The 17549-nt window shown below is 43.8% G+C and overlaps 1 protein-coding gene and 1 long non-coding RNA gene across 7 annotated transcripts in view; both read left to right on the forward strand.

Moving 5' to 3' along the window:
* ZFAND3 (zinc finger AN1-type containing 3) overlaps positions 1-17549 on the forward strand; it is a 324282-nt gene that overhangs the window by 298573 nt on the left and 8160 nt on the right. The window lies entirely within an intron of this gene.
* LOC123385354 lies at positions 12650-17424 on the forward strand. The gene is made up of 2 exons (XR_006597728.1): positions 12650-16640; positions 17143-17424. It is a non-coding gene; the product is annotated as an uncharacterized LOC123385354 (long non-coding RNA).

The raw sequence follows: 17549 nt of genomic DNA on the forward strand, positions 1-17549 counted from the left end.
GATGTCCATCATCCCCCTCACTGTAGATATTAATTTTAATTCACTCAAAGTGTTGCCCAGTTTCTCCACTCTATAGTTACTATCTTTGACCACTCAAGTAGTAAGCAGTCTGTGGGAAAACACTTTGTGACCATGCCAGTATCCTGCTCGTCATCAAAAGTGTCTCTTAGATTTAGCATCCATTGATGATTCTTGCCTGAACTGGTCTTTTTAATTTTTTTTTTTTAATTTTTTTTTAACGTTTATTTATTTCTGAGACAGAGAGAGACAGAGCATGAACGGGGGAGGGGCAGAGAGAGAGGGAGAGACAGAATCGGAAGCAGGCTCCAGGCTCTGAGCCGTCAGCCCAGAGCCCGACGCGGGGCTCGAACTCACGGACTGTGAGATCGTGACCTGAGCTGAAGTCGGACGCTTAACCGACTGCGCCACCCAGGCGCCCCGGTCTTTTTAATTTTTTAATGTCTGTTTATTTTTGAGAGAGAGAGAGAGCGAGCACGTGAGCAGAGGAGGACAGAGGGGGAGGGAGACACAGAATCTGAAGTAGGCTCCAGGCTCTGAGCTGTCTGCATAGAGCCTGACGTGGGGCTCAAATTCACAAACCATGAGATCATGACCTGAGCCAAAGTCGGATGCTTAACTAACTGAGCCACCCAAGTGCCCCTGAACCAGTCTTTACTATGATCGTTGCAAAATGATGATTTTCTAACTCTAGCCCTCCTTCTTCATTTCTCCTTTGACAGTCAGCATTCTTATGTAAGTGAAAACCCTTCTTCCCCATTTATTTGTCTGTTGTTATTACAGGCTCATGAGCTCTTCTATTTTATCAGTGGTTCATAATTCATTACTATACTTAATTATTTTGGTGCTCAAACTGTGCCAAAAACGTTTCCTTACTTTCTGGCAGTTATAAGATGTGTTCTGGATGTGTCTTGTACTTGACCTTTGCCAACTCCTGGAATCAGCCATTTTTCTAGGTATCCCCAAGGTGGTTTTAATATGCATTCAAAATAGGGATTTGCTGGGCCTAAGAGGAAGGCATGAAATAGCTGACATCCAGGGCAGCCTACCATAAGAGTTTTAACTGAGGCATAAGCCATATATGTAGGAACATGGGGAGAGAGAGATTAATTCCAACTACAGTACTTGTATAGGTTGTGACAATTGGGGCTTCAAAGGCAGAGTGGGATTTAGATGTGGGGAAAGAGGGACTACCTGGTCAAAGATGGTGACCTCTATACAGCTGGATGGAGCCTTGGGGTTGAGTGAGGAGAGACTACTAGAAAGGGAGGGTAAGGATTCCAGGCTCCAGGCTGTAGGGTTTGGATGTTGGTTTGCAGTGAGAAGCTGCCCGTGGTTTTGAATATAGTCAACACGCTTTTTTGTGTGTGTTTATTTTTTTATTTTTATGTTTATTTTTAAGAGCGAGAGAGACAGAGCATAAGCGAGAGAGGGGCACCAAGAGAGGGAGACACAGAATCCAAAGCAGTCTCCAGGCTCTGAGCTGTCAGCACAGAGCCCGACGCAGGGCTCGAGCTCGTGAACTGGGAGATCATGATCTGAGCTAAAGTTGGATGCTTAACCGACTGAGCCACCCGGGTGCCCCTTGACTCCCTCCCCCGCTCCAGTTAAGCACACAAGAAGGCCCGGGAGATTGTTGTATCTTTTTAAGTGGAATGATCTGGGAAGAATGTGAACTAATTCACTAAGTGAAAAGGAATGTGCCTCTGTCACAGCCATCCCTGCACTACAGGGGACTACAGAGTGAATGAATGGTGATATCTTATGGTCCAGAGTTGGGCAAGGAGCTGTGGTGATAATGAGGTGTGTTGGTGACATGAAATGACTAGGCTGATCCATTTCACCAGGATCAGAAATCATCACAAATAAGTCCTTGTATCTGCGCCTTTATTTAACTCTCATCCACATGTGATTTGAACCTGTCAGGAACACGTGGCATTCTGTCCTTTGTCTCTAAAAGAAAGCAAGGCAATGCATGTTTTTATAAAGGCTTTATTCCCTTACAGAGTTCTAGCCTGGATCCGTTAGAAAACTCTGCTATCCAGGGAAACACCAGCGATCTTTTATCTTGACCAAATTGATTTGGTTGGTTTAGTGTTATCATTACTGCTATTGAGTGGTGAGTTTATGCTCTGCCATGTATTATAGGAGAGAGTGTGTGGTTACCAAGACCTCAGCCCTTTTCATGTTTTCATGCTGAGTCTGGCAATGAAAGGCTAACGTTTCTCCATTACTTATAAGACAGCAGCTGGGTATATGTTACCTATGGTAACATAGGTGTCCTGTCCATCCTCCCAAAAGCAAAAACACCCTTTGATGGGAGTTACTGTAAATGTGAGAACTAAGAGTAATTGGATATCTTGAGGCAGATTCTGAGAAAATGTTCTCCCTTTGCTACTCTCTTTCGCTCTCACTGTATTTTTACCTGAACAAGAGTATGCTGTGTTCCCCATTTAATCTTTAATGTATAAGAATTCTAGTCTAAAACCAAACAGATTAGTCCCTCTGCTGCTCCTCTATAAATTGCACATTGAGATGTTAGAGCAAAACAAATCAAACCTTTTACTGAATACTAACTCTGTATTTAGCCCATTAGTTCAGCACTGTCTCAGAGATTCAACCTACCATGTGCCCTTTGACAAGGGTGTAGAAAGAAATCAGAAACGTGAAGAGCTCTCTTCCCCAGCAAAGGAGCATCAAAGACTGAGCTTTCAAAAGACAAAATGTACAGAACACATCTGCTGAAGCCTTTGTCACATTCCCACCCTACTGAGAGGTGAACCAGGAGACCCTTGTCCCATGAAGTGAAATATTTTCTGTCTGGACAGCAAATTTGCCACTACTTCTGTAGTCCAATCTGAGCAGCAATAACAGCACAGTAATTTTATCAATAATTTTATCAAAGCTATTTGGCTAGGTTACCCTGCTTAGAAATACTTCCTTATGGGAGGGGAAAAAAATGGATCGTTGCAAAAGAAAATGAATTATTGATGTCTTTTGTTTTGGTTCCAAGAGTAAATAGTTTCAGTTAATTCTTTGTCCAGCAGAGTGTGCATGGGTTTGTTTGTTTTTTTTTAACAGATTTTTTTAGATGGAATTTATATACCATAATATTCACCTGTTTTACAGGTCAGTGAGTTTTGGTAAATTTAAGTGGTACAGCCTTCACCAAATTCAAATTTTAAAATGTTTTTAGTCACCTGTAAAATTTCCCTTGTGCCCCTTTTCAGTCAATCCCTACTCTCCCCTACTCCAGCCCCAGGCAGCCACTGATTGATCTGCTTTTCTGTTGTTATAATTTTGCCTTTTCAATAATTTTAATATCAGTGGATTCATACAGTGTATATATATATATAGTCTTGTATTTCTACATGGCATGGTGTTTATGAGATTGATCCATATTGTCATGTATTGGTAGTTCATTCCTCTATAATGTTGGGTAGTATTTCGTTGTATGGATCTTAACACATTTACCGGTTGACATACGTTTCGGTTGTTACCAGTTTAAGGATGTTTTGAATGAAGCTGCTATAAATATTCATGTATAAGTTTTTATGTGGATATATGTTTAATTCTTCTTAGGTAGATACAGAGGTGGAATTGCCAGGTTGAATGACTCTGACGTTTAGCACTTTAAGAAAATTCCATTAGTAGTGCATTATGGTTCCAATTTACCCATAATTTGTCAACATTTAATATTGTCTTTGATTTAACTTTAGCTATTCTAGTGGGTATGTGGTGCCATCTTGGTGTGGTATATTAATTTCCCATCACACATTTCCCTGATAACTAGTGATATTAAGCATCTTTTTCATAAGCTTTTTGGTTACTTATTTATGAGTTCTTTTGTGAAGAGTACATACCTCAAGTATCTTTACCATTTAAAAAAGATGTACAGCATTGCCATCTTAACAATATCCCAACCCACGAATATGGTATGTAAGTCTTCTCAAGTTTCTCAGCAATATTTTGTATTTTTCAGTACCTTTTAAAGAACTTATTCCCATTTTAATTTTTTGATGCTGTTGTGAGCAGAATTTTTAAAATGTATTTTCAGATTGTTCTTTGCTGTCACTTCAGAACACAATTTTTGCATATGAGTTTTTATTCTGCAGCTCTGATTCACTTATTAGTTCTAGATTTCTTAGGATTTTCTACATCCATGATCATGTCATTGTGTATAAAGGCAGTTTTACTCCTTTTCAAACTTTATGCCAGTTTTTTTCTTGCATTGTTGCACTGGCCATGACCTCTACCATAATGTTGAATGGAAGTGTTGAGACTGGATCTCTTTGCCTTTTTCCCTGATCTTAGGTAAAATTCTGTGTTTTACAACTAAGTATGATTTAGCTGTAGATTTTTTAAGTTTAATTTTTTTTAGTAATCTCTACACTCAGCGTGGGGCTCAAACTCAGAACCCTGAGATCAGTGCATGCTTTTCCAACTGAGCCAGCCAGGCACCCCATCTGCTGTAGATTTTTTATAGCTGTTCCCCACCTCTGCCCTTCTCTGACATTTGTAATATTTGTAGCTGTTGAATACATTCTAGGAAAACAGGCAATATTCAAATACATCCCCCCAAACAGATGATATAGCCCATGGTGAACTACCATGTGGCCTAAAAAAGATGAGCAAGGGGCGCCTGGGTGGCTCAATCGGTTAAGCGTCTGACTTCAGCTCAGGTCACGATCTCACAGTTTGTGAGTTCGAGCCCCGCATCGGGCTCTGTGCTGACAGCTGGGAGCCTGGAGCCTGCTTGGATTCTGTGTCTCCCTCTCTCTCTCTGACCCTCCCCCCGTTCATGCTCTGTCTCTGTCTCAAAAATAAATAAAAATTAAAAAAAAAAAAGAGCAAAACTGTGCTTTAAAAGTTTTATCATCCAGAGGCACCTGGGTGGCTCAGTCAGTTAAGCGTCCAACTCTTGATTTCAGCTCAGGTCATGATCTCAAGGTTTGTGGGATCAAGCCTGCATTGGGCTTTGTGCTCTCATTGCTTGGAATTCTCTCTCTCCCTCTCTTTCTGCCCCTCCTCTGCTCATAACCACTCTCAAAATAAACATTAAAAAAAAATAATAAGAGTTTACCATCCCATGAATTCATTTCTGTTTACAGTTGAAGCATATTCCCTTTGTTCACAGTTCTGTGTAATGTGTCTCCATCTATAATGGGGAAAACCTGTGCCCTGAGAATATTCCTCTTTTCCTCACACCAATATCATAACAAGACACCAAAATGCTATTCTGTCTGGGTTATTCTCACTTGAGGTAATAAAAGCAAACCACACTGAGAGAAGCTTGGAAATGCTTTGCTTGAATTCAGTGCTTTTACCACAAGACACAATCACAAAAATTTGTGGGTAGATAGATAATAAAGGAGCCTTAGCAGCCATGCCAACCCCACTTTTTTCTATAAATGAGGAAACAGATCAGAAAGGTTTCCACTAGCCTCAGATCACACCTGTGTGCTAAAATATTGGTACTTCATGCAGCCTTTGTTGTAAAGCTCAGGGACTAAAAAGTTCCTGCCCAGGGTGACTGCTCACAGCGGTGCCTGCTCCCATCACATAGGTCTTGCACCCCCCCCCCCCCCCCCCGCCCAACTATAACTCTTCATCACACATCCTGGATGTTGGCTTGTTGTTACCACCAAATCCTGCTGGTCTCTTCTGAAGTACCCAAAAAGATTTCTTGGTCTTTCTTTCAAGTTAATACACCGGACTATTTTCACTTCCTCTTAGTTTGGCCTCCAAAACCTAGCTCAGAACTCAGGACTCTTCTATGAACCCTTTGCAGCAAAATGTCACCAGATTAGACCATTAGCAGTAAAGATAAATAAAGTAGTTAGTATTTAGACAAAATAATAGGATTTTTTATTAAATTTTTTTTCTTGCAGATTAACAACAATTTGTTCACAGAGTTTTGCTAAATGTTCTTTCCAAAGCCTTTAATGTATGTAGTTAAAACTAATTTGTGTTTAATACGTTGTATACATTGTATAGTACGTTGTAGTACTATACACATAATGTACTATATACATAATGTAGTACATTGTAATAGCAAATATATGCTATTAGATACTACCAGTCTTCTCAAAGAGATTCTTATTACGATTCCCTCATGAGCACTGCTGCTTGAAAAATGTGGGCCTATCCCCAGATAGAAGGGGATGCTTCTTTAGAAAGTAAAAGTGCAGTTGCTCAGGTAATTCTCTTATACCCCAATGTTTGATAAACTATCTGTACACTTAATATCTCATTGTTTTCATGGGAAATGCAAAGGTAATTTAAGACCAAATAGAATTACTGGACATGTCAAATAAGGTGATCCACATCATAGAGGTTTTATATCAGATCTAGTCAACTCCATTCTCTTTTACTTAGAAATTTACATCTTCTGAGTATTTAACACATGCCTTCCTCTACTGATCTTCTCTTCCCTCCTAGATTCTGAAATCCTCAAGGGTCAGGATCTTGTATTATTCTGTAGCTTCCCACTGCCCTTATTAGAGTATGTGGCCTATGGTGGTACCCAGACAGTGTTGACTAATAATGTGCAAGACAAATCGGAGGTCACAGAAATGTGGCGTTCTGGTGAACCTGCTGATTATCCTTAGGAGAAAGCCCTTTTGTAGTAGTAGTCGAAGACATGCCCAAGCAAGTGAATGGGAGGATGTCTGGGCTGGTCTCCGTGTTAATTCTGGAAGCCAGGGTACATGTGCAACCTGAGGGTTTCCCGGTGGAATATTTGGCTGGAGGAATAAGGTGTAGATAGGGAACCTTACCATTATTTGTTGTTACATACTTTTATCTGCCTTGAATTTTTATTGGTAGGGGGTAGAAATCAGCCAAGACATACATACATCAGATAGGGTAGAATTGCTTGCTTGGTGTAATTAAAAATATTTGATAAGCTTATGGTTTAATTAAATATTCGACTTTGGGAATGAGTGTGTTTGCATTAGTGAAACCTGTGATTCATCTTGCACATGAATAAAATGAGCTCTTTGGAGGTCACAGACCTGCTGTATACAACCACATCAGCCTCTCATTCCTGCCTAACCTGTCACACTCTGGCATAGATTTCAAGTACTTAAGTGACTTAGAAGTCACCCATCTGGTGCCTGGCCAGCCCCTCAAACTGACCTTGAAACCACAGCAGCAGCAGTGCCCTTGCAGGTAATCCAGCCACCGTGTACATCTTCAGCCTGGAGGGAATGTGGCAGGTCTTATTGCCAGGCAGCTTAGACCACCTAGGTGCTTCCTCCATTGAATAAAAACAGCCTTTTTCTATAATGTGCCCTTATTTCTCCTCACTCTGTCCTCCAGAGTGACCTGTCACAAATCATCTTCCTCCCCTGCAAGCCTGTTCCTCAGATACTGGAACACAGGGGCTTTGGCTTTCCGGCACCCCAGTCCTCCAGTAGCAAGTCCATTCACAAGGACTGAAGAACTTGTGTGGGGATGTTATGGCCTAGGATGGGATATAGGCATGATAGAGTGGGCTCAGTGTTTGTCTCCACAGAATTCCTCATCAGAAGCCCTTACAAAATCTGGATGTCTTTTTAAACAAAAACCCTTCTTTACCTGCTGATCTCCTTCTGAAACTGCTAAAAAGTCTCCTCTTTTATGGAGTCCATGGCTGACCTCTGTTGTTATACTTCTCAGAACATACATTAGCTTTCCTTCCTCCTAGACCATAAGCACTGGAGGGCAGGGACCATATGGTGTTCTTCGGCAGCTTCTACTGTAGTAGAAGTGCACTGATACCTAGTGACCATTCGAGTGAATGAGTGAACTCTACCATTGCAGTTGTGATCCTCTGGGTAAAGGAGAAAGTAACAGCTTTATTGAATACCTACTATACAGTGGATGCCTACTCCTATGTTCCATCACTTGACCCTGATGAAAGCATTGCTGTGAAATGGTACTATGTATTTACAGAAGAGAACACTCAAGCTTTGAAGTTGAGTAACTCAAATACTAAGGGAGTGGCTGGCATTGGAGCCCAGATCTGTTGAGCTCCCAGAATCCCACCAGTGTTCATGTCCCCCTACTGGCCCATGGGTGTCCTAAACAGTGAGAGATAACCTGCAGCATGAGTTACATTTAGTTTCAGCCATATAGATCTTAGCCCATTTGTTAAGCACTGCCCCAATTCAGAGATGCTTTTTATTGAACAATGAATGGTAAAAATGTATGCAGCCTACTATGTGAGAACCACTTGAGACGGTGGTAATAAGTCATCCCAACATACTGTTTCCAGTTTGCTCCATGTGCCACTTGTCACTCCATCTAGATAAGATGCTGCTGGAGGACAAGGTCCATAGTGTTGCCACCTTTTTGTTTCTCACTGCGCCTGGGTAATGTGAGACACAGTGGCACTTAATTCTTATTGATGTGAACGTTCCATTTTCTCCTGAGTGCTAATTCATGTCCTCATTGTCCTTGAAAACTTACCCACTCCAGGATACCTTATGCAGTTGACCTCTCCTCAGTGCCCCCGATTTATTGCATATAGCTGGGTTGTATTGATTGTATTTGCAGTTGATTTCTTGCTTTGCTTCTTGTGTCCTTCAGCTGTTTTCCTCTCTGCACATCTCCAGCTGTCTTGAAAGGCAGGAAAACTAGTGACTTTTTTCTTTTCCTTTCCCTCCACCCAGCCCCTAGAATAGTGCTCTGTAAACATTGCACAGATGACCAATAAATACTTTTGACTCCTTGAGCCTGATAGCTTCTTTTCCTTGCTGGACTGACAGCCCAACACTGGAGCCTGAATCCTTTATTTATTAGATGAGATTTCTATAGCACCTTTCCTCTGAAGAGATCAATATCAATGAAGTTTGTTTCTGCTTCTGGAAAGTGCTTTTACCTAAGCAGACCAAGGCTCTGATAAGATCACATGATAGTCCTTACTCCTCAACTATTGGGCCCTAGAGATGTAGACTCCAAGAAAAGCCTCACCACTTCAGGTTTGGCTATCTTGCGGCCAGCAATGAGCCTGAATAAGACTGTGACAAATCAGCAACACAGGTCCCGCAGCATCGGTTGATATTATAGGTAGTGTTATATATAAAAAGAGAACTTGCATTTGGGGGGCACAGCCATCTTTTAGAAGACAGATATGGGGAAGGTCACCTTAGCACTCAATACGTATTGTCTGCCCACTGACCAGAGCCCCATCACAGTGTTTGTGGATTATAGTTTCTCAGATAGTGGTTGGCGTCATTAGAACCATTCAGTCTCTGAAACTCAGTGCCACTAGGGAGAGCGTCCCTGGGACAGGACCCAGAGACTCCAAACATACACATGCTGGGTAGGTGGGAGATACGTGCTGAGAGATGGCACTGTCTAGCTGCTGAGAAGAAGAGCTGATTTTGGGTAGTCAAGGCCCACTGTGAAATATGGCACAGAATTCAGAGGCCAAAGACCAAAAAGGATGAGTCAGCCCTATAATTCACTGGAGAAGTGCCTAAGATAATTGGGTCAGCTGGCTTCTCTACGAAATTGCTCACCTTTCCACATATCCTTGTTTGTACAAACATTATTCCCATCCTTATTCAGGCTTAGGCAGAATTGAGCAGGAGATGAAGTCATCTGCCATGTACTTTCCAGACAGATGACAGCTGCACATGTAGAAGCTACATAGTGTGGATACTCCCACTGTCCACCAGACTCGGTCTGCCCTTGAGCCTACTGTCCAGAAAACCCCCTCTGTGGTCAGAGCAGGTGTCAAGGCAACCATAGCTACTGAGGCACCTTGAGAAACAGAAAGCGGGAGTGGGGGGGGTTTGGGGGGAGATGTTAGAAAAAGGAGGAAAACAAAGTAGAAAAGGACTAGAAATGTAAGGAAATGGGAAGAGGGCAGAAATGGAGATGTGGTGGGGTGGGGAAGTCCACTGGCATTTACTCAAGGGGTTGTGTGAGCTTGGGAGGGTGCCCCAGCTTACCTCTTGCTGAGATTTGAAGGATGTTCCCTTTCCCTGTTGTCGCCTGTGGAGTTGACAGGTAGAGCCACCTGTACTGTCTGCTTTATTCTCAGTGTGCAACACAGGGGCATATTTGGAAGGAGGGGATGACAAGAAGTGCTCCTCTTTTCTCTGGGTACCTCCCTGTACATGATCACGGGGCCTCGCCGACTGTTGTACATGCTGAAATGTGCAATGTCATGTTGGATGACTGGGAGACAGATGGCACTGGCCTATGGGAAACTCTGCCCAGTGGCTCTCTCCTGCAGCAGACAGCCAAGACTGCTTCATTTATCCTGATGAATTCTCCAGAACAGTACTCTCCGGCTGCAGAGGGACTAGGGGGAAGTGTACCATGCAGGTGTTGGATGCTCTCCTATGGCCAGAATTTTCTAAGTATCAATCAAGATGTTGCTTGGATGCAGATGGGTTGTTCTTAGGCTGTAAGGTGGGAGGTGGCAGGCAGTGGATACTCTGTTGAAGACGTTTCCTGTGGGTAATGGAGGCTTAGACTTCTGGCAGCCCATTTGTGCCTTGAGGAGCTGAGCAGGCTTCTTCCTCTCTAGATTATGCTGTATAGCAGCAGGCCTCTCCACACACTCACATGCTCTTCTTGAACCATGTCAGCCCGGTGGCTCCTGGGAGATGGAAACTATGAGTCAGCACATGATGGAGTTTGTGCATTCTTGTGACTAATACATAGTATGACATGTGCTCCCTAGAGCGGTGCACTGCAGTGTAACAGATTCACCTGGGAAGGGGAAGGCTTCCAGATTTACAAATTAAAGGGCCAGGTTGGTGTTAATACTCTTGTATCAATTAAATTGCTCTTCCTTTGAACTTAACTACCCCAGGATTAATTTTCCATGGAATCTGGAATAAATGACCAAAATACTGGGGGGTAGAGTACGAAATGAATGTCAGTGGGAACTTGGGTGATTATGCTTCAATTCTTCATTATCTGTACTCAGCTCATTTGTGATTATGAGTTACAGCAAAGTTTTAATTCCAGGAGAGCATCTAATGCCATCTTGGACATTTCTGGGTTGCCTCTCAGAGTGAGCTCAGTGAATATAGGTTCATATTAATAATGGCAATAGAAAAGCATAATTAGGAAAGGAAACCAGATACTGCAAAACAATGGAATATATCCAAAGCCAGACAGTAATAGTTTTTAGATTGCACTCACTGTGCTCCTGTTCACCCGGGTAATTGGAAGTAGACTGTGTGGTGGTGTTCCTTTCCAGGGGTGGCAGGGAGGGGCACAGTTACCAGCATTAACCATTTCTTTTATTGCCAAAAGTAATTTTCTTCTATTTTTAATGAGTCAGATGTTGACTCAAATTATTTATTTATTCAGTCTACTTGAGTTCCAGAGGAACAGCAGGGAAAACAGCAACAAAGTCCCTGACCGCATGGTGCTTTTATTCTTTGGGAGGGACATGCAGTAAACAAGGGAAAAGATATAAATGAGATATTTTGTGGTAGGAGTAAGTGCTGTGGTGTAATAGGATGACGGAGAAAGAGAAGGGCTCTGCCCTGGGTGGGGGTGGGGTGGGGGTGCTGCAGGTAGTGGTGGGGAGGCTAGCATCTGGAAGGAGGTGAAAGCTGAGCTGAGACATAAAAACTGGGAGAGCCAGCCATTCAGAGAGCTTGGGCAGGGGAAGTGTCCTCGATGGAGAGAACAGTGAGGTGACCCTGAGAGAGGAACAACCTAGCATATCAGGACCAGAAAGGTGGCCCGTATGGTTGGAGCACAGTGCGTGAGGAGAGGCGGGCAGGACCAGATGGGGGATAGTTAGACCTTTGCAAGGTCTACTAGAATTTTACTCTTAAGTAGTGGAAAGGCATTGAAGGGCTTTAGGCAAAGGAGTGGCGTGATCTCATTTACATTTTATGTTACATTTCTGTCCCTCTGGGACATGAACACAAATGCTTGTGTATGCATACACTATCAAGAATACATAAGAACTGGTCGTAGTGGTTGCTTTGCCTCTGGGGAGGGCAACTGAGAGAATGGGAAGGGAGACTTAGTTTTTGTTGAATATTATTTCCTGCAAATTGAATTTCTGTTACATTCATGTATTACCTATTCAAACAGGAATTAATTAACAAATATTAAAAAGTACATCTCAAGTCACTTGCCCTGAAAGAAGGAAAGAAAAAGAAAGAAATCCCTCTAACTGCTCTGAGAGAGAAGGCTGGGGGTGGGAAGGCAGCAAAGGCAGAAGAGTGCAACTGCATTGTGGGCTCCAGGTAGCCATGTTGGAGGCTTGGCCTCACTGCATCTCAGCCTTTGCTGGCCTTTGTTCTGTTCCATCAGCATGCCGCACTCATTCTTGCCACGGGAGTTTTGCATGAGATGATGGCGAGAAGCACTTGGGCAGATTTAGAACATCAGTTAGAGGTATATCCAACAAGACTAATAATAAAGTTGGCGCGAGGAATAAGGGAATAAGAAACCAAGAAAGAGGCCCGGGTTTGGCTTGAGCAACTGTGTGGATATGGTATCACTCCCTGAGGCAGGGAGGATTAGGAGATGAGCTAATAATACAGGACTTTTTTTTTTTTTTTAATTTTTTTTTTCAACGTTTATTTATTTTTGGGGGGACAGAGACAGAGCATGAACGGGGGAGGGGCAGAGAGAGAGGGAGACACAGAATCGGAAACAGGCTCCAGGCTCTGAGCCATCAGCCCAGAGCCTGACGCGGGGCTCGAACTCACGGACCGCGAGATCGTGACCTGGCTGAAGTCGGACGCTTAACCGACTGCGCCACCCAGGTGCCCCTAATACAGGACTTTTGTTTTGAACATGTTACAGTTGAGGTTCCTGTTAACCAGTCTGTTCTGGTGTGTTTGTCAAGTAGTAAGTTAGATATAGGAGTTTAGAGTTTAGGGGAATAATTTGTGGATGGAAATAAAAGTTCCAGAGGCATCAGTATTTAGACTGTACTTGAAGCTTTGGGTCTGGATGAGATTACCTACAGGAGGGAATGTACAAAAATACAAGAGGACTATATTCTGTAGTGGTTTCAGAAGGGAAGCCAGTAAAGGGTCCCAAGGAGCTATAGCCAGTGAGGTGGGAGGAAGATGAGGAACATCACAGAACACCATAGAAGCCAAGGGAGAGAAATACTACAAGAAAGGAACAGGAGACAGATGCTGCTGAGAAGTGAGGGTGAGCAGGTTGGATTTGGCCACTTGAGCTCTTGACTGGCCTTTATCTGTCTCCTGAGGTTCGGAGCACACAGTCTCTGTAACTAACCTCCCGTTCATTAACTCAGTTGAAATATTTTGAGTGAACCACACACTGTTCTAGGCATTAAATTACAAAAGCGTGGTTCCTGCTTTCAGGAAATCAGGAAAACAAGTTAAATGAAAACATTACACAATGACTGTATAATTATAATTGTGACCAGTGTTTCAAGGAAAAGTCCAGGATGCCATGAGAGTGTATAATGGGGCTCTAGATTAGTCTGAGGGTCTAGGGAGGTCTTCCTGAGGAGAAGTCATTCAAAGTGAGGCCTGAGGAAGCAAGCATTTGGTTAGGTGAGTGTGTCAAGGACATAGAGTACAGGAGGGTGGGGGGGTGAATGGCATGAGGAGAGACAAAGAGGCAGTGGGGTATGAGAGTGAGCTAAGATGGTGAAATTGATTGTCATTCTTGGGAAACCACTAAAGGGTTTAAATAAGGTGTGATTATCACAGATCAGGGTGTGTGGGATCACAAGGTTGTTGGAGTGGCCCTAGCAGGAGACACTGGTGGCTTTGACTGGGTGCTGGTGGTAAAGGTGGAAGGAGGAGAATGAATTTGATTTTGGGGACTAGGATCCACAGGACTTGGTAGTTGAATGTGAAGAATGAGGAATATATCAGTGATGACCCAGGTTTGTGTCATAAGCCACTGGCTGCAAGGTGAGCCTGTTCTGCTAGAGTGGGGGACACTGAAGAAGTATGTTTGTGAGGGAATAGCAAGTGTTCCATTTTGGGCACCTTGAATCTAAGATATCCAACTTAGCCAGTAGATAATTGGATACAGAGGCATAGAGCTCCAAAAGGTCTGGGACAGAGAAAGACATTTCAGAGTTGTTGGCCTATGTGGTTAGAGTTTTAAACATTGGGGCAAGTGTGGGTGAGACAAAAAAAAAAAAAAAAAAAAAAAAAAAAAAAAAATCCAGCGCTGAGGAATTCTCATACTTAAAGGACAGTAGGGAGAGAGAATAAAAACAAGGAAAGCAGTATGTGCCCGTGGGAGTAGTCAACTGTTCCAGACACTGTCGAGGAGAACTGAAAAGAGCCCATTGGGTTTAGCAATGAGCAAGCTCCATTTATGGCATTTTTTATATACCTGGACTGTATAACCTTATCTGTGCCCCCCTCCCCACCCACTCTCCGAGTGAAAGGGAATTGGGCTGTGAGGTCAACTCCCCCCACTCTAGGATCCTGGAGTGGGTGGTCCATTCATTGGGGGTTTTAACTGTCTATATCCATGGTTTGGTTTCAAGTCTGAATTCATGTGTATGGCTAAAGCATTCTTCTGCCACTGAGTAAGCCTCTCTCCCTGCAGATGAGGGGTGTTTAAATAAAGTAACTTTAAAAATGGAGAATCAAGAAGCCAGCTTCTCTGCCCTCCCCTCCCCTCTACACACACTTAGAATAGTGGACCTCACATGTTGTGGGATTTGTGACTTTAAGGCTTAAATTTTGTGAAGATCAAGAAGAGCGTGCTTATACTCTGGAGGCCCTCAGAATGACCTTTCTGAGTTAATGTGAAAACAAGAGGCATGTAGAGAGACTTTTCATTCTTAAAAGAAGCACAAAGCAAATGCACGTGACATTGGCACCGTTTGGATAAAAGCATAATTGTTTTCAGAATGTCTACAGCCCATTCCTTTCTCTTGTTCCTGCTTTCACCGCAGCTCCCAGCTCGACCGTCTCAGGGAAATAGACACGGGCTCTTCAGCGCACGGTCAGTACGTGACCAAACTTGGAAACACACTTGCTCTGCCTCTGCTTGTGAGAGAGGCTTGCAGAATTCACAACCATACTTGTGGAGAAGCCCCCACAGGAGCAGAGAAGCTGCTCTCTGCTGTCCTTGGAAAGTTTGTGTCCCTTTCATGGTGTCCCTAACCAGTGAGTGCTTTCTAGGCTGCCCTGTGTAGTCTTCATATATTTAAGTCAAGTTGCTCTAAAATTTGCATATCTTCAACAGAAATCTTTACTGAGCTTGTCACTTACTGTGCATCTGTAGTCTGTACAAAGAGGTTTGTGAAGAGGGGCAGAGGAGACCACGTGTTCAGAGGAAGATTTCACGTTCATTCTCCTTTGTCAGTAGCAGTTTCTCAGAAGGAAACCAGAGTCTAGACTGAGAGGTAAACGGGAGGAGGAAGAAGGGGAAGGGGGCTCCCAGCCTTGAAGTCGAGTTTGTTAGTTATATCCTGTAAGGTGAGGGGGTGACAAGAGCTGGAGGAGCCATCCAGCAGCAGCCTTCCTCCAGCCGGGGGCTTCGTGTGCACTAGCTGCTTTAATGTCCGTAACCCCGTTTATGGGCGGTACAAGTGAGGCTCTGAAAGGTTGAATGACTTACCTGTAACACACAACTGTCAGAGCAGTGCAGCTGGAACTTGAATCCAGTACTTTGGCTCCAAAGCACAAGTTTCTCACTGGGTTTTGCAGAAAGAGAACTTGAGGTTGCCCTGTTTATGGGATTTGCCATAGGTACCTCCCAGTTCCGATCTGTCATCTTCGTACTCTCTCCCATGACCTCACCATATGGAGTGAAAGGCCGACAGAGAAAAATGGCGAAAGTATTCCTTTCCTTTCCAAGTGTTGTTCTGGAGAGAGACACATGGCATTTACAGTCGGAGGCCCCCTGACATTCTGTGACTTGGATGAACTTGGAGGCCCAGTGTAGCCTCAGGGATGGCTAAACAGGCCACAGTTCTCTGGAGAGCCTGGCAGCTAAGTTGCTCCATTGGGCCCAGGCTGTGCCCTCAGTGGCTCTTGGGTGGGGTGGGTGGGGCCCTTTTTCTTGCCTGCAGTGCAGCTTTGGAGCTAGTTTTCTAGGAGGGTTCTCCATTTGAGAAGGTAGTCCTTTAAAGGACAAGGAAATGCTGAAAGAGAAATCTCCAGCCTGTTGGGAGGAGGATAAGGTCACCCAAGAAATGGAAGTTTCCTGCCAGTACCTCACTATTATCTGGAGACCCTGAGAGGCCTGTGGTGGGGGGAAGGAATGGAGCAGAGGCTGGGAGTGCAGGCACCTGCTAGGGTTTTTCTGGATCGTTAAAACTGCCTCAGGTACCAAGAGGCTAATACTGCCTGCCTTTGCTACTGAAATGGAATGATGTTTGAAAATGCAAGTCATTATTCCTGTGGCAAAAACTGCCTTGAGCCATTTTCTCTTAGTTTTTAAATATATGTTCATCTGTAGATAAAACAGCCCAGCAGAATGTGAGCCTGCAGCCAACCCCCTTCTCCTTGTGCGCTGAGGTGTTACCGGGCATGCTTGGAGGGTTCTCACAAGTCAGAATTGATGGCACGGTATCCTTTGTGATGCAGGTACCCTGCCCTACCTCCCACCCATGGTGGCAAAAATAGGACTAGGCTTTTCCTGGGTGGAGGCAAGAGTGAAGGGGGCAGGACTTGTTCTGTGAATGTCAGGTAAAGCAAGGTTGCCTGAGTTGGGTGATAGGAGACATTACTGGGACAAGGCAGACATTCCCCCCAGAGGAGAGGAAAGAGGTCAGTAGAGTTTTTGCAAGAAGGGAGCTATCTAGAGAACAATAAAGGATACCAGGAGTGGTGAATTTTGTATACTTTTAAAATGACGTGTGCAAGTTGCTTCAGGAGCTTTGTTATTACAGTGGACCACAACACCTTTTTCTCCCTCTGCTGCTGTCTCCTCTCCCAGAGCCACTTGCTGAGTGTACACAGCCACCTTAGGAGCTCAGGGCACCAGGCTCCCATATCTTTGCCTGCTGTCACACTGCTTTTTTGTTCTAACATTTAGCTTGTATCTAACTGGTATTATAATTGATTTGGGGGAAAACAGATGATTGCTTCTGTTTTAGAATTGTCTTGGTATATTTTAGTGGTTTTTATTAAATTGTTGAGTAGAATGGGCTCTTACAAACTGAAGGCTCTCCTTCCCTTTGAAAAACAGACCGATGCCCACCTTGATCTACTGTGGCTTTGGTTCCAGCACCCTGGGCAGCTGACCCCTGCCCATCCACCCATTCTCTCCCCCGGCCCAGCTAAGCACTGTGTTGACCACTCATGAGCCACGATCCAGTTCTGTTTCTTGGAACGCGATGCTTTCCCCTCCACCATGCAGAGCCAGAGATGGAGGAGAATGCAAAGCAGACACACTCCGTTCCTGAATCACTTGTAGCTGCTTTGCCCATACCCTGGGTCTGATGAAATAAAATGTGTTAAGATCCTTTAATATGTTTCTGTGCTACAAATTCTGCCTTGGGCATTGGGTCAGTGAATGTGGTGTAATCCGGGATTGCTGCTGGTGGGAGTATAAATGGCTAATGCTTTCCAACAAGCTTTCCTGTAGCCACCTGC

Source organism: Felis catus, chromosome B2, assembly GCF_018350175.1.
Source record: "Felis catus isolate Fca126 chromosome B2, F.catus_Fca126_mat1.0, whole genome shotgun sequence".
Classification (NCBI taxonomy): domain Eukaryota; kingdom Metazoa; phylum Chordata; class Mammalia; order Carnivora; family Felidae; genus Felis; species Felis catus.